Source organism: Callithrix jacchus, chromosome 4 (genome assembly GCF_049354715.1).
Source record: "Callithrix jacchus isolate 240 chromosome 4, calJac240_pri, whole genome shotgun sequence".
Classification (NCBI taxonomy): Eukaryota; Metazoa; Chordata; class Mammalia; order Primates; family Cebidae; genus Callithrix; species Callithrix jacchus.
Window position 1 is genome coordinate 151720401 of NC_133505.1, and position 24326 is coordinate 151744726.

The following is a 24326-nucleotide window of genomic DNA, read 5'->3' on the forward strand; positions in this document are numbered from 1 at the left end:
TAATGGAAAGAAAATAATATTACCTGTTCCCTCAGACATTATATTAGCCAGAGTGCAACATGATTTTCCCAAACATGCTCTCTAATTCATTCCACAACCAAACATTAGCCTCTGAGGTTGGAGGAAAAATCAGCACCCCTCAAATACTGAAGGAAAGGAAAACAATCTTTTTCATGATATATTGGTGGTTGCTTTTTGACAAAGTTATTAGCAAGTTGGGCTATGACCTGAGCTATATAATAGACCGTTAAAACCTCTGAGGAGAATTTTATTATATTTACATTGCCGGTCAATGTCAGTGAAGGTCAAGTAAGATTTCTGTTCTTGTGAGACATTGAGCCATGCCCAGCCATGACTCTGTGGGCACTTAGAAGATTATGTTTAGAAGTTGCTTTCTTAACAGTGAGGACAGGCTGCCCTGTTATGAGCACCCATATGTACCCAACCTGTCCTATGCAGGCTGGGGTGAGCTTGCATTTTATGCTTGTTTGTTTTCTCTAAGCATTAAGGAGAAATTTTGGATTACACATTGATATGGTTTGGCTGTGTCCCCACCCAAATCTCCTCTTGAATTATAGCTCCCACTTGTTGTGGCAGGGACCTGGTTGGAGATAATTGAATCAGGGGCATGGTCTCCCCCATACTGTTCTCATGGTAGTGAATAAGTCTCGTGAGACCTGATGGTTTTATGAGAGGAAACCCCTTTCATTTGGTTCTCATTCTCTCTTGTCTGCCACCATGTAAGACCTGCCTTTTGGCTTCCACCATGACTGTGAGGTTGCTCCAGCCATGTGCAACTGTTAGTCCATTAAACCTCTTTTTCATTATAAATTACCCAGTCTCAGGTATGTCTTTATCAGCAGCATGAAAACGGACTAACACATGCACAGAGGAATCTTTCAAACTTTTAAAACCTGGTCATTTAATTCTCTTGCTTAAAACCCTTGAAGCCCCCCAGCTCTCTTATAGTAATGTTTGGAAGTTTCCATGGGCCTCTGGAGTCCTACAGGACCTGACTCCTACCCTTCTTAAAGTGTTCAAGTCACAAAAGACCTTCTCTTTGGTGCTTGAATGGCACTAACTGCTCATCCCTCTGTTGGGAGTCTCTTTCCCTGGCACACTCCTCTCCCCATTCTCCTAAGACTGTGATTAATCTCTGCTCATTCTGCAGGTATCAGGTTAATTGGCACTTTGAGAGGAAACTCCTTGCCTGACATCCCTGAAGGTCAGGTGCCTGAGGTTTTGTAATTATTGAACTCTGTACATTTTCAAACCCATTATCTCAGATGAGCTTGTGGATTCCAGGAGGAGAGGAGCTGTTTCTGTCCTAGACTCCGTTCTAGCTTCTGTTCCCAGCACAGGCTCTGGTGCAAAGTAGGTGGCTAAGAAATACTTTTTGAAGATTGAATTGTTTTTAACCTTGGCCTTAATCATTTTAGTTTCCTATGGTAATGATATACCAAACCTGCATTGCTGGAAGTTTCTCTTAAGGTATTTTAAGCTTAACAAAGAGACCTTACTATTTTTCTTTTAATGTAAACAGGCAACAGTAAAACTCCAGTAGAAATAAAATTGAAAGGAGAATTTGGTCCTTATGCTTCAGAGAGCAAGCAACTCATCATTTCAGAGTAGGCTGAAAGATGTTTTCCTCTTGCCCCATCCATCAGTGTATTACAACTGGCAGACTTTATGAATTCATTTCTTTCCCTCCAAAGGATCTTGGATGTGGTCTGGTGTGCTTCTCAGTGACACCACAAAGAAGGGGTCACCACCATATTCCAAAAGCAGGGCTGTTCTGTATTCACATTTAGTGTGAAGGGTGGATATCCAGAATGTGCCACCTCTGAAAACCTAATCCTTCTAGGTCCATATCCTAGTGTTTTGGTTGCTAAGCCTCTTAGAGTTCTGAGGAGAGGAGTTTCTGTTCCTAAATTTGATGAAGGCAGAACTCTTCCATCTGCTGAAGGAGACAAATATCAGAGATGCTTCCTCATCCCACCACTTGGAGACCCAAATCTGTCTTTATGAGGAGGAAGAAAATGCCCTTACCATCTTAGAATTCAGGATCTCAGTACCATGAACTGAATGTGTGTGTGTCACCTGTTGATATCCTCACCCCCAGTGCTGTGGTATAAGTGGAGCCTTTGTGAGATAATTAGATCATGAGAGTGAAGCTCTCAGTATGGGCTTAGTGTTCTTATAAGAAGATATATGAGAAACAGATGATCGTTCTCTTTGCTATGTGGAGATATAATGAGAAAATTATCATCTGCAAAGTAAGAAGAGGGCCCTCATCAGCCCTGTTGGGTCAAGATTATTAGAACACACTAATATTAAACTTCTATCCTCCAGAATGGTGAGAAATACATTTCTGTTGTTTAAGCCATCCAGTCTGTGGATATAATCATAATAGCAGCCAAACTGACTAAGACCCTTATTAATATCTGTGATTAGCTCTTCTGAGACTTGTGAAGAGACATGATACAGATTATGATATTTTATATGCTTATAAGTATACAATATACTAGTGTTTACTAATGTATCAACATTTGATAGAGATTTTTCCAGTATCAACGTGTATATACTTAAGTAAATTCAGTACTATGAAGGTAATTTACTTTTCCTTGAACATTGGAAATTTTACCATGCCCCAATGATATGAGTATTAGTTTTGATTTTCTTGAATTATAATTGCAAATACTGGAATAAATATTAAAGACCCAAGGGCATAATCTGAAAGTTCAGTTTTGCCTCTTTAATTACTCATATGTGCTTATTTATTTCTTCCCTCTATAATTAAAAGCCAGAAAATTCCACCTAAGTCATTCAATTTGAGAAAGTCTATTTTCTTTGAGGTGGAAAATCTTGTCATAAATTTATCAGATACAGTAACTAACTCTTCAACTATGCCTCCTACTGTATTCTATCAAATTGAGTATTTTCTTTAAACATAGATGCAGGAAAAAAAAAATTCAAAACCAAATGCACCTAGTATTTTGATGTTTAGGATGCAAAAATTTTTATAAAGTTTGAGAAGCAGGTTTGTTAACAAATTTTGGTTTTGGGTATGCATGTGATTCTTTCATCCCAAACAGCTCCCTGTGGAACAATAGCTTTCCTTCTATTAATAATTAATAAAGGCCCTTTGTACTTGGCATTCTCTCCACTGGTAATATTCTTACCACAAATATGCACATCTCATTTTCTTACCAACTTCAGGTAGTCTTTACACAAGTATAATATTATCTAAGTAAATCCTTCCCTGATTGCCTTATGAAGAATTGCAACCGTTCTCACTAAACGTTTTCTGTCCTTCTTCCCTGCTTTATTCTATTCATAGCACTCATCCCAGCTAACATTCCATCTATTTCACTTACTTTTTATTATTCTCTGTGACCCATAACTAGAATTTAAAGTACACAAGGGTAGAGATTATGCCTGTTTCCTGCTCTGCACTATTCTCAGAGCCAGAAGAGTGCTTATCATAAAGTAGACACTCAGTAAATATTTATCAAACACATTTTATCAAATCTTTCTCAGCAATCCCAAGATTAGAGGTTTAGTTTACTGGCTGTTTGAGGAAGGGGCTGGCAATTCATGTAGAGAAAACAAAGCTCATTGGCAAGGGGCCCTTTGTGACTGCTGAGGTGAGTGGTCTCATGGGATGGCAAGTACAGGGTGTATCACCCAGAAGCACAGTAAAATTGCCATTTGCAGAGCTTCTCTAAGATTTCAAAATTACTGTCAATAGTTCTGGCAGTCAGACACAAATTTTGTTTTCTTTTACCAAGGGTGGCTTTAGCAGATGTAAATTTTTCTCTTAAAAATGGGTAGTGTTTTTCCTTCCAGGTATTCTTTCAGGAACTAAAAATTCCATTATTTAGTTTAGAAAATAGAAATTCAATAATAGTCCATCTCATAGAGAGAAGAATGAATACCGTGCCGTGTGTGTGCGTGTGCGTGTGTGTGTGTGTGTCTGTGTGTGTGTGTATAGTTGAACGCAGTTGAATTCTCAGGTTGTACTGAATATTTTAATGGGAAGAGAGCACCTTTTTTTCTCTCTTGGCTCTCTGTATTTACATTTCATTCTATGATAAATGGATTTGTTGTCCTGGGGCAGCCTCCATGGTTTTAAACTTAATGGTATTCTTTCTTTTATTTTACATTTATGCATGATGCAGGAATTCAATTGTGTGTAAAATGTATTACTTTACTTACATAAACAAAACCAAGAAATTTTCAGATGACTTGACTTTTGCTTTGTTCTTCTTTGCCTTCTCCCATGATTGTAAGTTTCTTGAGGCCTCCTAGCCATGCTTCCTGCTAAGCCTGCAGAACTGTGAGTCAATTAAACCTCTTTTCTTCATAAATTACCCAGTCTCAGATAGTTCTTTACAGCAGTCTGAAAACAGACTAATACTTAGGTGATGGTAGCAGTTATTAAGTGCCGCATAGATAGGAAGCAGCATAAGCCCACAGAAACTGGAAAGGCAGCAGCAGTGAAGTCAAGAACGAAGCCATTGACCCAACATCAAGTAGAAGAGCTGAGGCACAGTAGTGGCAAAAGCTGGGTGAAAGCAAACAGATCTGTAGCTGCGGAAGCATTAGCCAGTAGGAGAGAGGACTGGAAACAAAAGCAGCATTCACTATTCAGATTCTCAATGACTTATCAATTCATAATATTGCAGACTTCATGAGGCCTGCCAATCTGAAATTTATTTTCTTCCCAATAATTCTTGCCATTTAACTTTCCCTGCAGCTGAAAAACATAACACTAATAATGGATTTACTGAGCCCTCACTTTTTGCCAGAACTGTTTTAAGAGTTTTTCAAGGATATTTTTTTTTCAGTCTTGAAACTATTCTTTGAAGTAGGTACTTTTTATTAATCTCAGTTTACAAATGAGAAAATAGAAGCAAGAAATGTTAAATTAACTTGCTGGAGATCACAGAGAATAGAACTTGGAATTCAAATGTGGTAGAATGATTTAGAGCCCAGACTCTAATTGACCATGGGATACTCCTCTATACGGTTGAGATGTGTCATCTGCATTTTCATGTTTATTGTTACTCTCCTGCTTGCCCCTCACAGCCCACCATATTCTTGTTTATATTTTATATTCTTGGCAACCCAGAGTTCATAACAAATCTAGAGATCTGCCACTGTGAATCACCAGGCAATCAATTTAACTTCCTTTTTGTAGGCATATTGTAAAAGGTATTATGCTAACCCCACTGTTAATGTGGTAGGCCAACTCCTTGGCATATAATGCTTCTCTTTGATTTGTCTCTAAGAAGAGCAATGTTCCTATCATAGTACATCCTGTCCTAGATTCCACCGAATTGTTGTCCAGTTCTTCCCCTAGATTTAGATCTCCTGACAGTACAAATTGTTTTTTATTTTTTCTCTTCAGTACCTCCCACACTGTGTAGGACAAAGTAGATGTCCCAAAACAGTTCAGTGTATGAATTCAGTACCTTCTTATTTGTACTCCAGGCTACAAATATGTATTCACACTCTGTTCCAGCCTACCTTGGGAATAAGCCAAGTGGGCAACAGAGAGGTTATACTGGATTCAAGGAGGCTTTCAACCCAGAATGCTAATATGTAGATATTAAAAAAATTACTTTGGTACTGGAGACAGAACAAACACTTTGGGTCAAGATCTATGTAATTGAGTTAATAGTACACACTTTAAAATATTACTTTTATTCATATAGTACTTTATAGATGGAAAAGTATTTTCATTTAAATTGTCTAATTTTATACTCATGATGTACTTTTGAATATTTATTTTTCCCAGTCTTGAAGACTGCTCCTTACTGAATTAAGGCAGGCAGCCATATGGGCCAATGCAGTTTCTCTGTTGTTGTAGGCCTGTGTGTCTCCCCACTCTGTAGGCTTCTGGTGGCTCTGCCAAGAAACCCCTAGGACTGTGGTGAGGTAGGGGTAGAGATGGAAGAAGTCTTTCTTGATTGTACAGTAACCTCCCAAGGGGTTCACCTTGCCCACTGCCTAGACATAGCTGATTTCTCGAGACAGGGGAATTGCAATAGAGAAAGAGTCGTTCATGCAGAGCCCCCTGTGTGGGAGACTAGAGTTTTGTTATTACTCAAATCAGTCTCCCTGAATATTTGGGGAGCAGAGTTTTTAAGGACAACTTGGTGGGTGGGAGGAAGCAGTGAGCCAGGAGTGCTGATTGGTCAGAGATGAAATCATAGGGAGTTGAAACTGTCTTGTGCTGAGTCAATTGATCAGATGAGCCAGTTTATCAATCTGGGTGGTGCCAGCTAATCCATCAAGTGCAGGGTGTGCAAAATATCTCAAGCACTGATCTTAGGAGCAGTTTAGGGAGGGTCAGAATCTTGTAGCCTCCAACCACATGACTCCTAAACCATAATTTCTAATCTGGTGGCTAATGTTATTCCTACAGAGGCAATCTAGTCCTCAGGCAAGAAGGAGGTCTGCTTTGGAAAAGGGCTGTTATTGTCTTTGTTTTAAACTATAAAATATAAACTAAACTTCTCCCAAAGTTAGTTTAGCCTTTATCCAGGAGTAAACAAGAGCAGCTTGGAGGTTAGAAGCAAGATGGAATCAATTAAATTAGATCTGTTTCACTGTCTCAGTCATAATTTTGCAAAGACGATTTCACTATCTGTGATCAAACCTCTGCAATAAGAGTGACAGGTGATTGTCTTTCCCCTGGGCACCACCTCCTCCTTCTATTCCTTCTGAGTCTTCTTCAACCCAACATACACTCAATCAGGATTTTGGTAAAGGCTCAGACTTCAGAAGAGATTGTAGCTCTACCTAAAAACTTGACCTTCCAGAGTAGGGTAACCCACATGTGACCCCCCCACCTCCTGCACTCTTTCATCTCAGTCCTGTCTCCTTTCTAGGTCTCCTCCTCCCTTCAACAACTTTTCTTGCATCCCCAACAGCTTTCCTTGAGACTCTCAATTAATCTTCAGGTGGAGATGCTTCTACCACCACTTCTCCCTTCTGAAACTTTAGCACAACACTGATTTTGGAGGTTCTTCTCTGCTCAGCCATTAATTATTTCTCCCTTCTGAAACTTTAGCATGACACCAATTTTGAAGGTTCTTCTCTGCTCAGCCATTAATTCATATAACTGAGTTATATTCTTGCAAGTGACGATGGACACAGGAACTTCAAATCCTCTTTAGTCTCCCCACCAGAGATAGGCAGGGCAATTTCCTCACAAGTTTTCCTGGGATTCCAGAACACATCATCACAGTCAAAATTACTTTCTCCTGGATAATACCATCATCCCTCAGTATCCACAGCTTGTGGATATCAAAATCCCTATATGCTCAAGTTTCCGATATTAAATGGCACAGTATTTGTATACATAAGCTTCTAATGAACTGAATGGACTCCCCCACCTTTTGGGCAACAGGATCCTAAAGAGAATCTGAAAAACTAGTTCAGGCCATGACAGGAAGATGAGGTTGGACTTGCCTGTTATACCCTCTTCCCTTGGGAGTTTAGGCAAAACTGACCAGCACTAACATTAAAATAGAGATCATAAGAAAAACAGATTCTTTGTAGCAATAAGATAGCCAACTCCAGCCTGACTCTAGTATGCATCATGTTGTAAAAGACACAAGGTTCTGGAGGAAATTATTTTTATCCCAAAATATATTTTCTTTGGTATCTTTGGAAATGCCCCTGCAAAGCCATATCTTGTGGGGGAAATTTTCATTCTGTAGAGAGTTTCCTTTCCTTTCTAGGCCTTTTCCTGATCCAGGAGGTTTAACTAAGAGTGATACATTTTAAGGTTCAAAAAGAGACATTTACCATCTGTTGTCTCTGAAGCCTGCTACCTGCAGGCTTCATCTACCTAACAAGAACATTGGCTTCCACAACTCCCCTTATCTTAACTCATGCATTTCTTTAAGTTGACCTCAACCCTCTAAGCAAAGTTTAACTTTCACCAATAGCAAATCAGAAAATCTTTGAATCCACCTATGACCTGGAAGCCCTCATCTGCCACACCACTTTGACATGTCCACTCTTCCAAGCCAATGTATACCTTACAGGTATGGATTTATGTTTTTGCCTCTAACTTTGTCTCCCTAAAATGCATAAAACCAATCTGTTTTATAGATCTGTATAAAACCACTTTGGGAACATGTTCTTAGAATCTCTTGAGGCTGTATCCTGAACCATGATCACTCATATTTGGCACAGAATAAGTCTCTTCAAATACTTTAAAGAGTCTGGCAATTTTTTGTCAACATATATAATCTATGCACATCCTCCTGCATACTTTAAGTCATCTCTAGATTACTTATAATACCTAATACAACATAAATACTATGTAAATAATTATATTTTTTGTTTGTATTCTTTTAAATTATTGCGCTGCCTACTTGCCTGCCTGCCTGCCTTCTTTTCTTCCTTCCTTTCTTCCCTCCCTCCTTCCTTCCTTCCTTCCTTCCTTCCTTCCTTCCTTCCTTCCTTCCTTCTTCCTTTCCTTTCCTTTCCTTTCCTTTCCTTTCCTTTCCTTTCCTTTCCTTTCCTTTTTTCCTTTCCTTTTGTTTCTCTCTTTTTCTATCTATAGTGGGTTGAATCTGTAGATGTTGAACCTGTGGATATGGAGACTGACTATACAGTCAAATCGCATATGGAGAAAGAATAGTCACCCTGCCCTTTAAGAATAATAAACTCTGTCATTATTGTAAGAGGCTTTGACTCTTTCCTGAGCTTGGATCCAGTTAAAAGAAACCTCTACCAGGTGTAAAGTGGTTTATCGTTGCCATTCAGAAAGGATTACCCAACCCAGATTATTTTTTAAATGCTTAAAGTCTTTACTTTTTTTATACCAAGCCCCATCCCCCTCACCAAAGGGAGTGGGGTAGATTGATTTTATCATAGTGATAAGAAAATGGAACCGTAAAGAAATTAAGTGAATTTACTAAGCAATGGCAGATATAAGACCTACATGTCTCCCTCATAAATATTAATTGTGTACTTTGCAAGGGATTTACTGGCAGTTCTAAGGAAACTTCTGATGGTAAATTACTGAATCTATTTGTTGATCTCATTTCTATATTTCCTTTCCAGCTCCCTTTCAAAAAAAGTGTTAAATATATTAAAAGCTCTTGATTTAGAATGATCAGGAGGTAAAGTTGCAAGCTGGAAATTTATCTTAAATAGCAAACTGGAAATTTCTGAAGACAAAGATTAAATATTCTTAATGTAATAGCTTTTTTTACAGGTTCCATAGCTGATGTTTACAGCATTTGTATTTTGCTTAATTATCTTTTCCACTGATACTGTGCCTTGCACATGGGAAGAACTCAACTGTAGAATCAATATATGATATCATTGAGAATGTTTGAGTAAAATCATCCCTGAAGTCATACCCTTACCTATAATATTCAGGCCAGGTCGGTTTACCGTCAACCAATTCTGCTCTGTCTTTGAGATTATTTTAAAAAATCAAATAATGTGAAAGTTAATGTGTTTATCAAAATTAACAAAGAGTTAAAAAAACTTCCATTTTATTTTTGATGATTTCCATTTCTGGCTGAAAAAAATTCTGGCTCATTATTGTCAAAGCATTGCCTCGCCTCAGCAGATGTGTACACACCTTCATTCTTCACTCAGCTTTTCTGATCAAGTCTAAAGATGATTGTGTTTTTTCAAAAAAAAGTCCTCATTTTGCCTCCCTCCAAAAATCTCCTTTCACCACTGCACAGGCTCTTTCCCCCCATATTGTGTGTGTGTGTATATATATCCCTCTTATATTTATTATACACCTATAGAAAGTAGAATTTCCCTTGGCGAATGCTAGGTAAGTTTGTTTCACCCACCGTTTTATGTTTTGGGAACTGGTCTTTTCACCTCTGCCAGCAGCCTCAGCATTGCTGGGGCAGACTTCCAGATTTTAAGGAAAGCAGTGCTGTTTTGAGCTAAGGGTAGTGGATCCCCCCTTTTAAATCAGATTGGTGAGTGTGTCACAGGCTGGCTATGACCTGTGGTGTCTTTCTAGCAGCCATGAAAGAATGTGGCTGGCCTTCAAGATGTTGCTTTCAACCTCAGGTCATTGGTGATGAAGGTGAGCCATGTAATAAGAATGCAGACTCTGAGGGATTCTTCATCTATCCAGAGGGATAGATGATGGAAGGTGGGCCTGGATAGAGCAAATGTTTGTAGCAGGATGGTAAATGAGACTATTCTTGCTGATTTACTTGTGGTTGAGGCCTCAGAGCTAAGAATAAGTGGCAAATGCCACACGTTCTAAAGAGGGTGCTTGTTGTATGCCGAAGATGAGGATTTCCTTGAGATAGGTGAATGGCTGGCTGTATTGCCCTCACTAGGAGAGGATGGGATTGGATTGCTTGCTAGTTCACTAAGAGAGGAGCTAGCTGAGGTCCTACAGAGATGCTCTCTGAGTTGGGAGGGATGTCTTCCAGGAAGGAGACTGCCACCTCAATCTCCTCCTCATGCCGTGTACATTAAGATGCAAAACTTGAGGGCCCCATGCCATTCACGGATGACCCTAGGATCAGAGCAGAGCACAGAGAGAAGGTTCTTGGAGAACTATGCCTCCTAAACTGTCCTTATCTGGAAAGTGCAAGGTGAGAAGCTGGCTGATGTTGTCTCTGATGGCAACATGAAAGGAGAGGGCCATCTTTATTTCCTGATTTGGCAGGCAAAGGGCTGGGTGTTTTCCTGAGAGCCAGAATAAGAACAAAGCAAGGGTCAGGCCTGAAATGGGTCCCACTCCAATGGGCTGCCTGATTCCAGGAAGGACCCCAGCAGCGAGAGCCCACATGGGCACATGCTGGCAGCAGGAATGAGGGGTGTGGCTAGGGGGTCCAGCCAGAGACCACAAAGGTCACAGAGACTAACTGTGAGAGGTTTCTCTAAAGAGGGGGCCAAAGGGCTTTGGAATTGACCCAGGAAAGAAAGAACCAACAATGGAACAGAGGACTTTGTGGGGATAGTTTGTCACGACATAAGGGAACTGTTTCTCTCCTTCCTTTTCTCTCTTTTTTTTTTGAGACAAAGTCTTGCTCTGTCACCCAGGCTGGAGTACAATGTCACAACCTCAGTTCGCTGCAACCTCCACCTTCTGGGTCCAAGTGATTCTCATGCCTCAGCCTTCCAAGTAGCTGGGATTACAGGCACACACCACCACATCTGGCTAACTTTTTTAACATTTTTGGTAGAAACAGGGTTTCACCGTGTTGGCCAGACTGGTCTGGAACTCCTGACCTCAAGTGATCCTCCCACCTCAGCCTCCAAAAGTACTGGGATTACAGGCATGAGCCACTGCATCTGGCCCTCCTTCCTTCTTTCCTCTTTGTTTCCCCCTCTCCCAGACACCAAAGGTAGCACAGTGAGATGGAAAGAGGAGGAAAGGAGGAAGGTGAAGAAATAGTTTCCTGCCAGAGGCAGGGCCTGTCCCTTCCTTTCTGCAGGCACAGGTCAGGAGGCAGAAAAACTTTAAATAAGGTGAGAAACTATGAAATCTGCCCAAGAAAGAGAAGGAAACACAAACATGAGAAACAGTAAAGATTCCTTCTTTTTTCTTCTGTACCCTCAACTGTGCCTGATGTATTCAATAGGTATTGTTACATGTTCTTTCAATAACTTTTTGAAGAGAACTTTATGTCAATTTATTTTATTTCTGTTGAGAAGCCCTCATGACCAGACTCCCTTCAACATGTTACACCTTAAATAAACAAAAGGCGTTCTGAGTGACTTGGGTGGGAAGGGATTGTTGCTAGTTTAAATAATGATTTGAATACCCGCTGGGAACTTTTCTACCATTTGCCTAAGATGCTCATCAGTTCCTTTCAGCTAGGCAGTGTCTCAAGTAAAAATGCTCCCTGAGACTGCAAATAGAGCCCGGGGCAATTCAGACAATGACTCGTGGCCTGTCCTTGCTGGAATTTTAGTTCACATAACACTACACATTGTTGGGAGTTGTGAAGAAGTCCATTATCTTCCTGTGAATAGGAATGCAGGGGAACTATTTATTTCAGGTTTTATCTGAGGTCACTTATAGTGATCCCTTAATCTATTAGACTGGTACAAGAGGAATTGCGGATTTTGTCATTGAAAGTAATGGCAAAACCTGCAATTACTGCAATTACTTTTACGCCAACCTAGTAGTTTAACTTTGGCTTGGCCATGTGCCAGCATGTACATAGCATCCATGGGCTTAAAGACAATTTAACTGTGGTGAGTTGAATAATTTCTTGGGAGTTGATATTCCACATCTTATAATTATAAGAGACATTTTGCATTCACTGTTTGGAGACTGATTCTGAGATTATGTAAAGCTCTAATCTACAGTGACACAACGAATATTAGGCTCACATGAAATAAATTAAGTCCTTAAGCAACTAAACTTGAGGGCTACTGGGAAACATGGAAATATCTGAAGTGAAGCTTTGTAAATGGTCCTCAGTTCACACACTGAGATTGTTAGGCCTACCCCATGCAATTGTCAAGAAGACATGTGTCTATCATCTATCTATCCATCCATCTATCATCTATCCATATGGAGATTTATTATGAGGCCTTGGCTCACGTCATTATGGAGGCTGAGAAATCCCATGATCTGCCATCTGAAAACTGGAGATCCAGGCAAGCTGGTGGTGTAATTCAGTCTGAGTTCCAAGACCTGAGAAACTGGGAAACTGACCATGGGAAATCATAGTTAAAAAGCAGGAGAAGAAGCGATGTGCCAAATCAAGCAGGCAGGTAGGAAGAAAGGAGCCAATTCCTCACTCTCTACCATTTGCTTTATTCAAGCCCTTGAAGAACTGTATAATGCCCACTCACATTTGGAACAATGATCTACTGACATGCCCTGTGTAACAATGAGGATACTATCTGAGAAATGCATTGTTAGACAATTTCATCATTGTGCAAACATCATAGAGTGCGCTTACACAAACTTAGATGGTATCGCCTACTACACACTTAGGCTATGTGGGATAGCCTATTGCTCCTAGGCTACAAACCTGTAGAGCATGTTACTGTACTGAATGTTGTAGGCAATTGTGGCACAGTGCTAAGTATTTATGTATCTAAATATAGAAATGGTACAGTGAAAAAAAGTTATAAAAGATAAAAATAGTACACCTTATAGAATATTTACAATGAATGCATAGAGCTTTCAAGCATGAAAGTTGCTTTGGGTGAGTCAGGGAGTGAGTGGTGAGTGAAGGCCTAGGACATTACTGTACACTACTGTGGACTTTGTAAACACAGTACACTTAAACTACACTACATTTATAAAAAGTAGTTTTCTTCCTTCAACCATAAATTAACCTTAGCTCACTGGAACATTTTTACTTTCCAAATTTTGTTGACTTTCTTACTTTTTTGTAATAACTCTTAGTTTAAAATATGGACACATTGTATAGCTATATAGTATTTTCTTTCTTTATATCCTACTCTTTTTTATCTTTGATTATATTTTTTCTATTTTTAAATTAAAAAAATTTTTTTTACTCTTAAAATTTGTTGTTAAAAACTAAAACACAAACACACACATTTGCCTACACACACAGATTCAGGATCATCAATATCATCGTCTTCCACTTCCACATCTTACCCCACTGGAAGGTTTTCAAGGGCAATAACAGGCATGGGGCTGTCATCTCCTATAACAAAGCCTTTTTCTGGAAAACCTCCTGAAGGACCTGCCTGAGGCTGTTTCCCAGTTAACTTTATTTTTAATAAGTTTTTAAAAAGCAATTTTGATATGCTATGACCTTGCGATGGCAACAATATCACTAGGCAATAGGAAATTTTCAGTTCCATTATAATCTTATGGGACCACCATTGTATATGTGGTCTATCCTTGACAGGAAGGTCATTATGAAAGTACTTTACCGAGTTTACCCATTCAAATGACAGTCCCATGCAGAAATACTCTCACAGGCACACCCAGAAACAATACCCCCTCAATCCCCCTCCCACTACCTACTCAAGTTGGCACATGAAATTAACCATCACACTTTGCCTCCTCGGAAGAGACACACTGGTGAAGTTCAAATACAGGAAGAAATGTTAAGCAAAGAATAATTAATTTTCTCTTTCTTTTCATATCTCATGTGGATAAAGCCAAATAATTAAGCATAAAATATGGCATCTAAGTTTAGATTAGACAAAATAACACATTTAAATAAGGATTGCTAAGAAAGAGTGTCAAGTCTCTCATGCCAGGACTGGTTGTAGCAAAGGCAGCACTCTGGTTTTGATGTTGGGGTGTAAGTCACAAAGGGCAAATGAATGTGCTCTGGAAGTTCATCGGAGAAGCTCCACTATATCCACAACAGCAGGGACAGTACCTATATTCAGCACACATTCCAGTTTGTGGTGTAGAAAAGTCTGCGAAGTGCTGGCCTTCTCGTCACCTTTCACTTGTGTGTGTTGAGAGAATTAAACAAATCTCTCATTTTAGCTGAAACTAGAACCTGGGTTTAAATGTTTTCAATCTGAATCACTTTCCTAAGGAAATTTGTGATAACTTATTCAAAATTAAAATCAAGGGGCTGATTTGTAACAAATTATTTAAAAATCATTAAACATTTCACTCATTTCCATTTGGGAACAAGGTGCCTATTTGCAAGTCTTAGAAATAGAGATACCTTTTCAGAAAGTCTCTTGAAGCCCATACTTTCAGAAATTGTAAATGTACATGCCATTAAATATAGTGTTCCTTTTAAGATGTGCAGTTACTGAGCAAAAATCTAATATATCACAACCCAAACACTCATAATGAAATCCAATTTGTACTCCCAGTTAGGTGATTCAATGAAATCATACATGATGAGCTTGTCATCATAAGAAATAGGAAACAGGAAATGCAGATTTCTATTGTTGTTGTGCAAACAATGTCCTTAGGAATAGTATGTTCACAGACCAATGAATCTATGAAATTAAGTTATAATTTTCATATTAGCTTACATATTTATATCACTTATTGGCATAGAATCATATTAAAACTTCTCCTGTAGAAGCATCATTCATTTTGAAAGTTCCGCATTATAATTTTCCTAGCATTATGTAATCCTTTAACCCATTATTTAATATTCATTAAAAAAGACTCTTAACTTATTTACCATAGTAGACAGCTTATGAATTACTTTTTCCTAAAGTGTTTTCCATAATCAAAGGCAGAGGTTTTTTTCTTTACATCAAATGCTATCTCCATTTTTCCCCACTAACCCATGCGACCATGTTATCAACAGTTTTCTTCTTGTATTTTTATTGGTACTTTGAAAGAATGTATAGGCTATAGCCATGTCCTTTGTAGTCTCCTCTGTTTTATGACATAAATTTAGCTTTCCCGGGCTCTTTGTTTGCCATCTCATTTGACTGATGGATCATTCTGGTCTGTCCTTTGCATCTCCAGGGGATTATTACTCCTCATCTTGGCAAGGTTACTAGAGAGATCAGGTGCACCTGAGAACCTTTGTGCAATCACTTGTAGCCCTGTCTCCTCTTACAACCTGGGCTTATATCAGACATGATCTCAGATCAGATGGAACTTGCTAGGTTCTTTGCTTCTTCATATTGGGAGCAAGAAGAGCTGGTTGTTTCACTGGGTCTAGCCTAATGAGTTTCTGTGAGACAGAAGATCCAGCACCTTCTCTCCCTAGGATATACTGCAAAGAATCTTTGCTGTTTTTTCCTAATGCTTTACCAGCAAGCAAGCAGAAAGGCAGATGTTGAGAAACTGGTGCCTCCTGGAGCTTTGGTTGTATCCTGAAGCCAGGGCTTCTTCCTGGGATAAGGAAGGGCTCTGGTCTGTTGCTATCAAATCATCTTCACTGCATCAGTCACGCTATAAGGCAAAGAGGTCATCACAAGAATTCGAAGAAGTCAAGATCAATATTTTGGGAATTCTGGAATCCTCTACACGTTCTCTAAGCTTTGTCTGACCCTTCTATAAAGAACTAGAGGGCCGGGCGCGGTGGCTCAAGCCTGTAATCCCAGCACTTTGGGAGGCCGAGGCGGGTGGATCACGAGGTCAAGAGATCGAGACCATCCTGGTCAACATGGTAAAACCCTGTCTCTACTAAAAATACAAAAAATTAGCTGGGCATGGTGGTGCGTGCCTGTAATCCCAGCTACTCAGGAGACTGAGGCAGGAGAATTGCCTGACCCAGGAGGCGGAGATTGCAGTGAGCAGAGATCGTGCCATTGCACTCCAGCCTGTGTAACAAGAGCGAAACTCCGTCTCAGAAAAAAAAAAAAAAAAGAACTAGAAAGTGTCATAGCACCAGTGGTGTCTAGGAAATGTTGCACAACTGGCTTTCTGAAAACAAACAAAAAAACGATACATACATATATGTACAAAAGTTTATCACAAATTTTATTGATATAAAGAATGTATAGCATACAACTGACAAAAAATAAAATACACATATTCTTTATTATAAAATTGCTTTTCATAGAATGCCATTGTTGATTTTTGCTCAAATTGCTATCCTTAGGTGGCCAACCTATGGTTGCAGTTGATGAATGAAGGTGGTTCTGATATGAATGTTGATACTTTTATAGCCATTAATGAGTAAGATAAAAGTGAAAGGAGAAAATAAATATATGTGCCAGAATTTCATTAATGTGTCAATGATGTGAGCAACTCCTTTGGTTCAAATACTGGGAGAATAGTCCTCAATGTTTTTGTGCTCTTCACATAGTAATGGCACCAGACATATAAGTTTAATCTGCATTATTAACATGTTTGTCATCACGCTCTCATGTCTAGACTGTCAGAAAAAGAGTAAATCAAGCTCTGATTGGTAGCCACCGTGGCCAATTTAAAGCTACCAACATAACATCACTGATTGCAGAGTTGTGAAGAGATACACAATAGCGCATCAGCTTATATTATTCCTTCCACACAGATATACTAGACATAAGTCATCTCAAAGGCATAGACAATAGGAAAATGTAGTTAAATAATTCGAATGTCATGAATTTGGGGGATATTTATTTCTTATCTTTGTTTTTTAATTTTTATTTAAAATTATTATGGATACATAATAGTTGCACATTGTTATCTTTATTTTTAATAATTCATTAGATTATAAGTTTATATAATTCAACTTTCGATAATGGCTTTGTTCAATGACTAACTCATGAAATTCCTGAAAAGTTGATAACTGGCTCTTATAAACCAGTGCAAGTGGGCTCCAGTGCAACACTGGCCACAGCTCATGAGTATTACAATGTTACATCACGGGAACTTGGTGCCAGCATGGCTCTGAGGGAGCGTCTTGTTCATTACTTGTCCTTGGTAAATGTGAGCTCTGATGTGTTGCTGTTTGAATAGGAGACTATATCAGCAGAGTAAGTTCTGACCTGGTTCCCAGATGCCCGTAGTGTAAATCACAGTATCTCTCCCATACCTGGGCCCTTTTGAGGGGAAGGCTGGCAGGGGAGTGCTAGGTTTTGATGAGGGCTTTCAGGAGGGTAAGCTTTAAAATGTCAGGCCAGCAGCTCTTCTCATGTGCCACTCTCCTTGTTATGTGTATGTAGGAAGGGGAAGTGGGGCAGAGAAGAAGGGAGAAATTGAAAAGTCGCATCCTGCAATGTAGGACTCTAAGACTCTAAGATATTGTGAGCTTTGGCAATGTCTGAGTAACCCTCAGAGAAAAATACTCTGTTAATTCAGAGGCAATCAGAGATGAAGCATGGAAATGATACAGCTCCAGGGGAGAAATGAAGTTTCAAACTTGTGATTATGTAAAATGGGAGAGGGAAAAGTTAAAATCATCAATTCCAGCTGGGACTGGAGTCACAGTAGCTAAGAACAGTTAATATGTACTGACTTCCTGCATATTTATAATATGCTAAGTGCTTTACATATATAATTTCACTTAAACTACACAACCACCATATAAAATGCTTTTCTCACCAATTTTCATAAAGGAAAACAGTAGGGAAACAGGTTGAGATAGGAAAACTCATGTACAAGGTAAGACATGAAGCAAAGGCCAGATATGAAATCCATAGATATCATATACGTTTGAATCATTAATATACAGTTATGATTCCTTTCATCAGCTCCCCATGTATTGAGACCAAGAACTGTGTTGAGTTTTCCTGGTTAGAAGAGGGTTAGAAGAGCAGAGGGAGTGGGTGGGTAAGGGAGTGATCCTTAGTTCTCTAGAATATTCATCTGTAACCAGCATGAAAAGGGGTATCAGGCCCCCACGATTTCTACCACCATTAAAACACTGGGCTAAATGCCAACCATCACCACTCTTATGGATTGAGTATTTGTGTCCCCTCTAAGTGTATACGCTGAAACAATAACCCCCAATGTGATGTTATCTGGAGGTGATTAGGTTTGATTCAATCATGAGTTGGGGGACCTCATGATGCAATTTGTGCCCTTATGAAAGAGGAGTCTCTCCCTGTTTTCCACCATGAGAGGATACAAGGAGAAGATGCTCTCTGGACACAAGAAATGTCCTCACCAAACACCCTACAGTACTTGATCTTGTACGTCCCAGCCTTCAGAAATCAGAAAGTTGAAAAAGAAATGTTTCCTGTTTAAGCCACCCAAACAAGCATTTGTTAAGTCTATGGTAATTTGTTATGCAACCTACTCTGACTAAGACAACACAGCCTCCAGCAGTAACAAAGTACTATGAGTTACAAAAGGGGTATCAACTCCAGGGGCCCAGGCACCAAGACTGAAGACTCTAACAGCTCTCTTAATCCAATCTCCTGGAACCTTGTAACTATCTATTTTTATAGGACATATTTTTACCCAAAAACTAGTATGAGTGAAACAGAGGCAAATGACTGCGGACTGTAAGACTAAAGATAGGGTTTTGTTGAGAAGCTGAGGAGTATCTGTAGCTGCACATGGAGTAATGTCTCAGCAGGTCAGGCTGTGACCCCTTGAACCTCCACTGTTAGCAGAATGAACGAGAAAAAGAGTACAAACCTGTCCTGCAATGGCCCATGGTGTGTCACCTTGACTGTTGTCCTAAGTAATTTTTTTTTGATAGATTCTTGCATAGAATAAAGAAATAAAGAGACAGCAAAATTAACCTAGATTTTGGTTTTATGCTTGCTAAACAGTACAGTTATAGAATATTTTCCCTTTGGCATGTTTCTCTCTGGTAATAACTACAGCCATGCAGATTTCATTAAAAGGCTAATTTGTAGTGCACAGTCTTGCCACCTATTTAAAAAAAAAAAAGCAAGAGAGAAAGAAAGAAAAAAAAGTAATGAAGGAGAGGAAGAAAGAGGAAGAGGAAGAAGGATAGAGAACAGGAGTGTTGCTTTATTCTAAAAATGGGTATTGAAACCACTTTTATGCCAATAATTGTGTTTAATAATGGGCAACCAATATTTCATTTAAACCTGTGAGTAGGTGCGATGTGGTACTGATAAAAGTGTATATTCTGTGTATTTAAAGTGGAGAGTTCTATAAATGTTTATTAAGTTTACTTGTTCCGGATCTGAGTTCAAGTCTTGGATATCCTTATTAATTTTCTGTTTTGTTGATCTATCTAATATTGATGCTGAAGTCTCCCACTGTTACTGTGTGGGAATGTCTCTTTATAGGTCTTATGTATCTGGGTGTTCCTGTATTGGGTGCATATATATTTAGGATCATTAGCTCTTCTTGTTGCATTGATCCTTTTACCATTATATCTTTGTTGCTTTAAAATCTATTTTATCAGAGGCGAGAATTGCAACTCCTGCTTTTTATTTATTCATTTTTGCTAAGTAATTTTAATTTGTCCTAAGTAATTTTAATTTAATATTTTCTCTACTCCTTGTTTGCATTCTCAGTCCCACTTGCCACATTCAAAGTAGCAAAACTACTGACAACAATATTATTTTTACTTTACAAAAATACAGCTCATTACAGCTGTTACTGTTGTGGTTTTAATAGTTAGCCCCAAGTGCAATTCTAATGAAAAAGGGCCACTTGTTAATATCGTACATGCCAGTTTTAAACATGGCCTGAAAATTCTCTGCCACTCCTCCTACTAGCGGATGGGGTCCACATCCCTTCCCTGTGGATATGGCTGGATTTGTAACTTCTCTGACCACTGGGGCCATGGGTCAGTTGGTAATCTCTGAGGCTAGGTCCAGAAAAGCCTCTGTGGATTCCACCTGTCCTCTTGGAGCTCTCTTTTTTGGACACTCCCACTCAAAACCCAGCCTCTATGCCACAAGAAACTCAAACCACACGGAGAAATGACCTGTTGGTGTTGTCTGAGGGAATGTGTTCTCTTTCTGGGTCCACAAGGGGGCGTAGTTTTAAGGGCAAAAGCTTCCCAGCGCCATGCCCTGCTCCCATGCCCCTCCTTCGGGGAGATTCAATGGTTTCTGTTTTAATTTTCGTGGGTGTGGGGGAAAAAAACACAAGTTAATTACTCCAGCGGAAGTTTAACGGAACTCCTTTCATTGGCCAGGGGACTTGGAGAAGGTGGGAATTCCTCCCAGGTTAAAAGTCCCCTTCTTTCACATCCCTTTGAAGTCCATACTTGGGTCCCCTTCCACACTCTTCCTGGAAGCCTTTTTCTCTCTCATCTTTTCTCTCTCCTTTTTCTCTTTCTCTGCCTAAATAAATCACTTTCTGCAAACACTTTTTGGGGTCCGGTATTTACTTTACAAGCATACCATGCCCACCATGGTCCCCTCTGCCATTCTTGGGAGAGCGAAAGACCAAGAGCCTGGAGCCCACCAGGGAGCAAGACAAGCCCTCCCCTGCACCCCAAAATCCTGCCAACATGTCCACAGTCCCAGTCAAGCCAGCCTCCAACTCATCCCAGCCCATGCAGCAGACATGCAAATGGAGAGGCCACCTTGGAAGTGGCTTTTCTCACCCTGGCTGCTCTACTTCTCAGCCTTGCATGTCTTTCTGGCTGAGACTCCAGACAATGTAGAGAAGAAAAAAGCTGTCCCTACTATGCGCTTTCCTAAGTCCTTGCCTACAAAATCTGTGAGCATAATAAAGCTGTCTTAGCTGCATGTTACTAAATTAACAATGGTTTAACACATAGACAACTGGAATACACACCAAAGAAGCATCACTGCAAACATAAACATTTGAGTGCCTTTGGTATATGCAATAAACCAAGGTCACATCCTTGTTCTGTATATTCAGAGAGAAGAATTGCTTGGGTCTTGGCTTCTGTAGGAGAAGTAGTAGATCCATGAATGAGGGTCCCCCATGTCAATCTCTTAGAAAACCAACAATGTCCTAACATTTCTAGCTACAGTTGCTATAAGAAACATCAACACAAAGGATGATGATCCTGTTATTACTATAATCCTTGTAATAAAAATACTAGGCTCCCATTTTTACTGTTGTGTTGATTTGGGCTTCTCTATCGTGTTCTACAAGCACTTGAGTCTGAGCATTTTAGAGCTATTTCTATATCTTCTTATCCAATCTGCATTTGAGTCTGTACATGTCTGGAGTATGTAATGGTAGCAGGCATTCAGGGCAGCATTTGTGTATGCCCAATGACAACATGAAGCACATGTGATGATCATCACACATCAGGTGATGATCACACCTGATCCAGATCACAGATGGAATTAAAGGGCTTCCCTCTCTGCTCCCCAGTGACCACTAGAAATGTCATTAGTGAGACCCAAATGATATCTGTTCTTCTTCCTGGGATCATCAGACCCAAGGAATTGTATTGGGGCAGCTGTGTTTGAAAATTATTCTGGGGGTAGGGGGCTTCTATTTCCAGGCTTCCAGGATGGTCTAACCAAAGTGAACTATATAGGCTGGGTGCAGTAGTTCATACCTGTAATCCCAGCACTTTGGAAGGCTGAGGTGGGCAGATCACTTTGGGAGGCTGAGGTCAGGAATTCGAGGCCAGTCTGGCCAACATGGTGAAATCCTGTCTCTACCAAAAAGACAAAAATTAGCCGGGTGGGAGGTAGAGGTTGCAGTGACCCGAGATCATGCCACTGCATTCCAGCGGGGGTGACAGAGTGAGACTCCATCTCAAAACAAAACAAACAAAAAACCAAAGTAAACTATGCATTGAGAAAAATGTGCAAAGGATGCCCAGTTTCTATGGTTGTGACAGTATCTAAATTAATTGTCTTTTTTACAAGTGGTTCTCTGCTGATATTTTATTAAGTGGCTTTTGAGTAAAATTTCACTTTTTTTTTTAAAGGAGCTGGAAAAGTAGGAAAATAGGTACTGATTTGGGCTTGATTATATGCAAGGTTGTTTGGATTAACCGCTGTGATAAATAGACCTACTGGCTTAATACAACAGCTGGTCATTTCCCTTGGTAGTTGGTTACTTATTTCTAAAGAATTGTTCAGAACTATTATTAAATTAAGTATCCAATTTTATGTAACACTGTTATAGTCAAGGGCAGATATATTATTAATAATACAAATAAGCAAACATTTAACAATAAACAAGTTAAATATTTGCATTATTTAAAATAAAAAGCATTTCCAGGAATTATGATTGCTTTAGAGTTCTTCCCACAATTACAGAAATCAGAGAAGTTTCTGGATAGCATGTTAATTTAAGGAAAATAAAATACTGCATATTCTGGGAGAACCCTCATTAACTGAAACTGTCTTCTAAAAATAAAGATGGACCAGTGAAATAGACATGGCTCTTGGTTTCTCCCTATGTACAGCTTGCTGTGGCTGGATAAGAAAGAGAATCTTCTCTCTTAGTAGGCAATGATCATACATCTCAGTTTGCTTGAGGTAGCAGTACACATTTATACTTGCTTTCCTGAAATATCTATAAGTAGAATCCTCCTTCACTCTTAAAAGTGTTCTGACTTGGGTGATAAATTACATGGTACCTCTTATTCACAAGTCCAGGGAAAAACATCTCTCCCTCACATATACCCTCTTGGGGGCACAATTCCTTTGTTCACATGAATCACCGGTCATAGCATGGAGTTCTAGGCCTAATTTCTTTCATCCTGTGCAAAACAGAATTGACTGAATCTATATTCCCCTTGGTTTTCACTATAAAACCAAATTACCTGCAATTAAAGTTTATCTTATTTCTGTGGATTAAATAGCTCTGACTTTTACCGAACATTTTCTGAGATTTGTTTAAATTTTGCAAACATATTATTTGCAGTCATTAAAGGCTTATTTTAAATATAGTGCTCTAGAATGGACTAGGAAGTGTTTTCCACAGAACTTCTTAGTTTCAGCTGGACTGAAAGAACAGATCCAGTATAGTTGGAAGAACATCAAATTTGTGGCCTGGAGCTCTATGCTTCAGTTCATACTCTGTGCCACGTCCTGGTGGATGATACATCCCAGTGTGCCCAGGATTAGCCCAATTTATACCTGCTCTCCAGTGTGGTTATTAAGACTGGCCCCTTTCATTCTGAAAAATATCCTGGTTTTGAAAATAAGGAATGTGGTCACCCGAATTATCAGCCATATAGAATCAGGCAAATCACTAAGTCTTTGTGTTTCCATCCCTCATTTGCCAAAAAATTACCGATCTCAGAAAACTGTTTTGAGGAGTGAATGAGAGGGAGAACACAAAAGCTTTAAAACATACTGGTGAGTGTAACCTATTAGACAAGCTTCCTATTTTTCATCCTCCTGCTCTGTGTCTGTAAGATACAAGGATTTGTGGACTTTGTACAGCTGATCCTAATTCTTGCTCTCAGGTACAGATATTGCACTTTCTGTAAAAGATTCAGACAAGAAAATGGGCAAGATTTTTTTTTTTCTTTTCCTCTGGCTAAGCTCTCTACTACCTTTCATCCACACCACACTCACTCCTGCTTCCAAACCTTTTTGCATGTTCTGCTCATTTTGTGGAATATCCAGCTTCTCTTTGCCACTCTTACCTTATGTACCCTTAGCTAAAGTCCCATCTCAAATCACATATTTTAAAAAAAGACTTCTGTGAATATGATTAGAGGTGTGGAGGTGCTATCTATAACTCTTCCCTACTAAGATTCCAGCCAATTAAGTTTAGGTACAAAAAAAATGCACAAAAAACAATAAATAGGAATGAAAGTGTTGCTTTATTGATTTGGGAAAGCATATGTCACCATCCAGAGCTCTGATAATGGCTGGAATAGTACTATTCTGGAGTGGAGAATTCTATTTCTTAGCCCAGATTTAGGTCTGGAAACTCACATGCTTAGGTGTGCCATGTGTGAAAGAGAAAGAGGAGAAAGAAGAGAAGAATGAAGAAAGATGGCCTTCAGAGCTGCTGCTTAGAAGCTGACCTCAAGCCTTCCCACACCAGAAATAATGGAAACAATTTCTTTCATCCAGCATTAATCATTCTCTTCTTTAAACACCATTTTAACTTA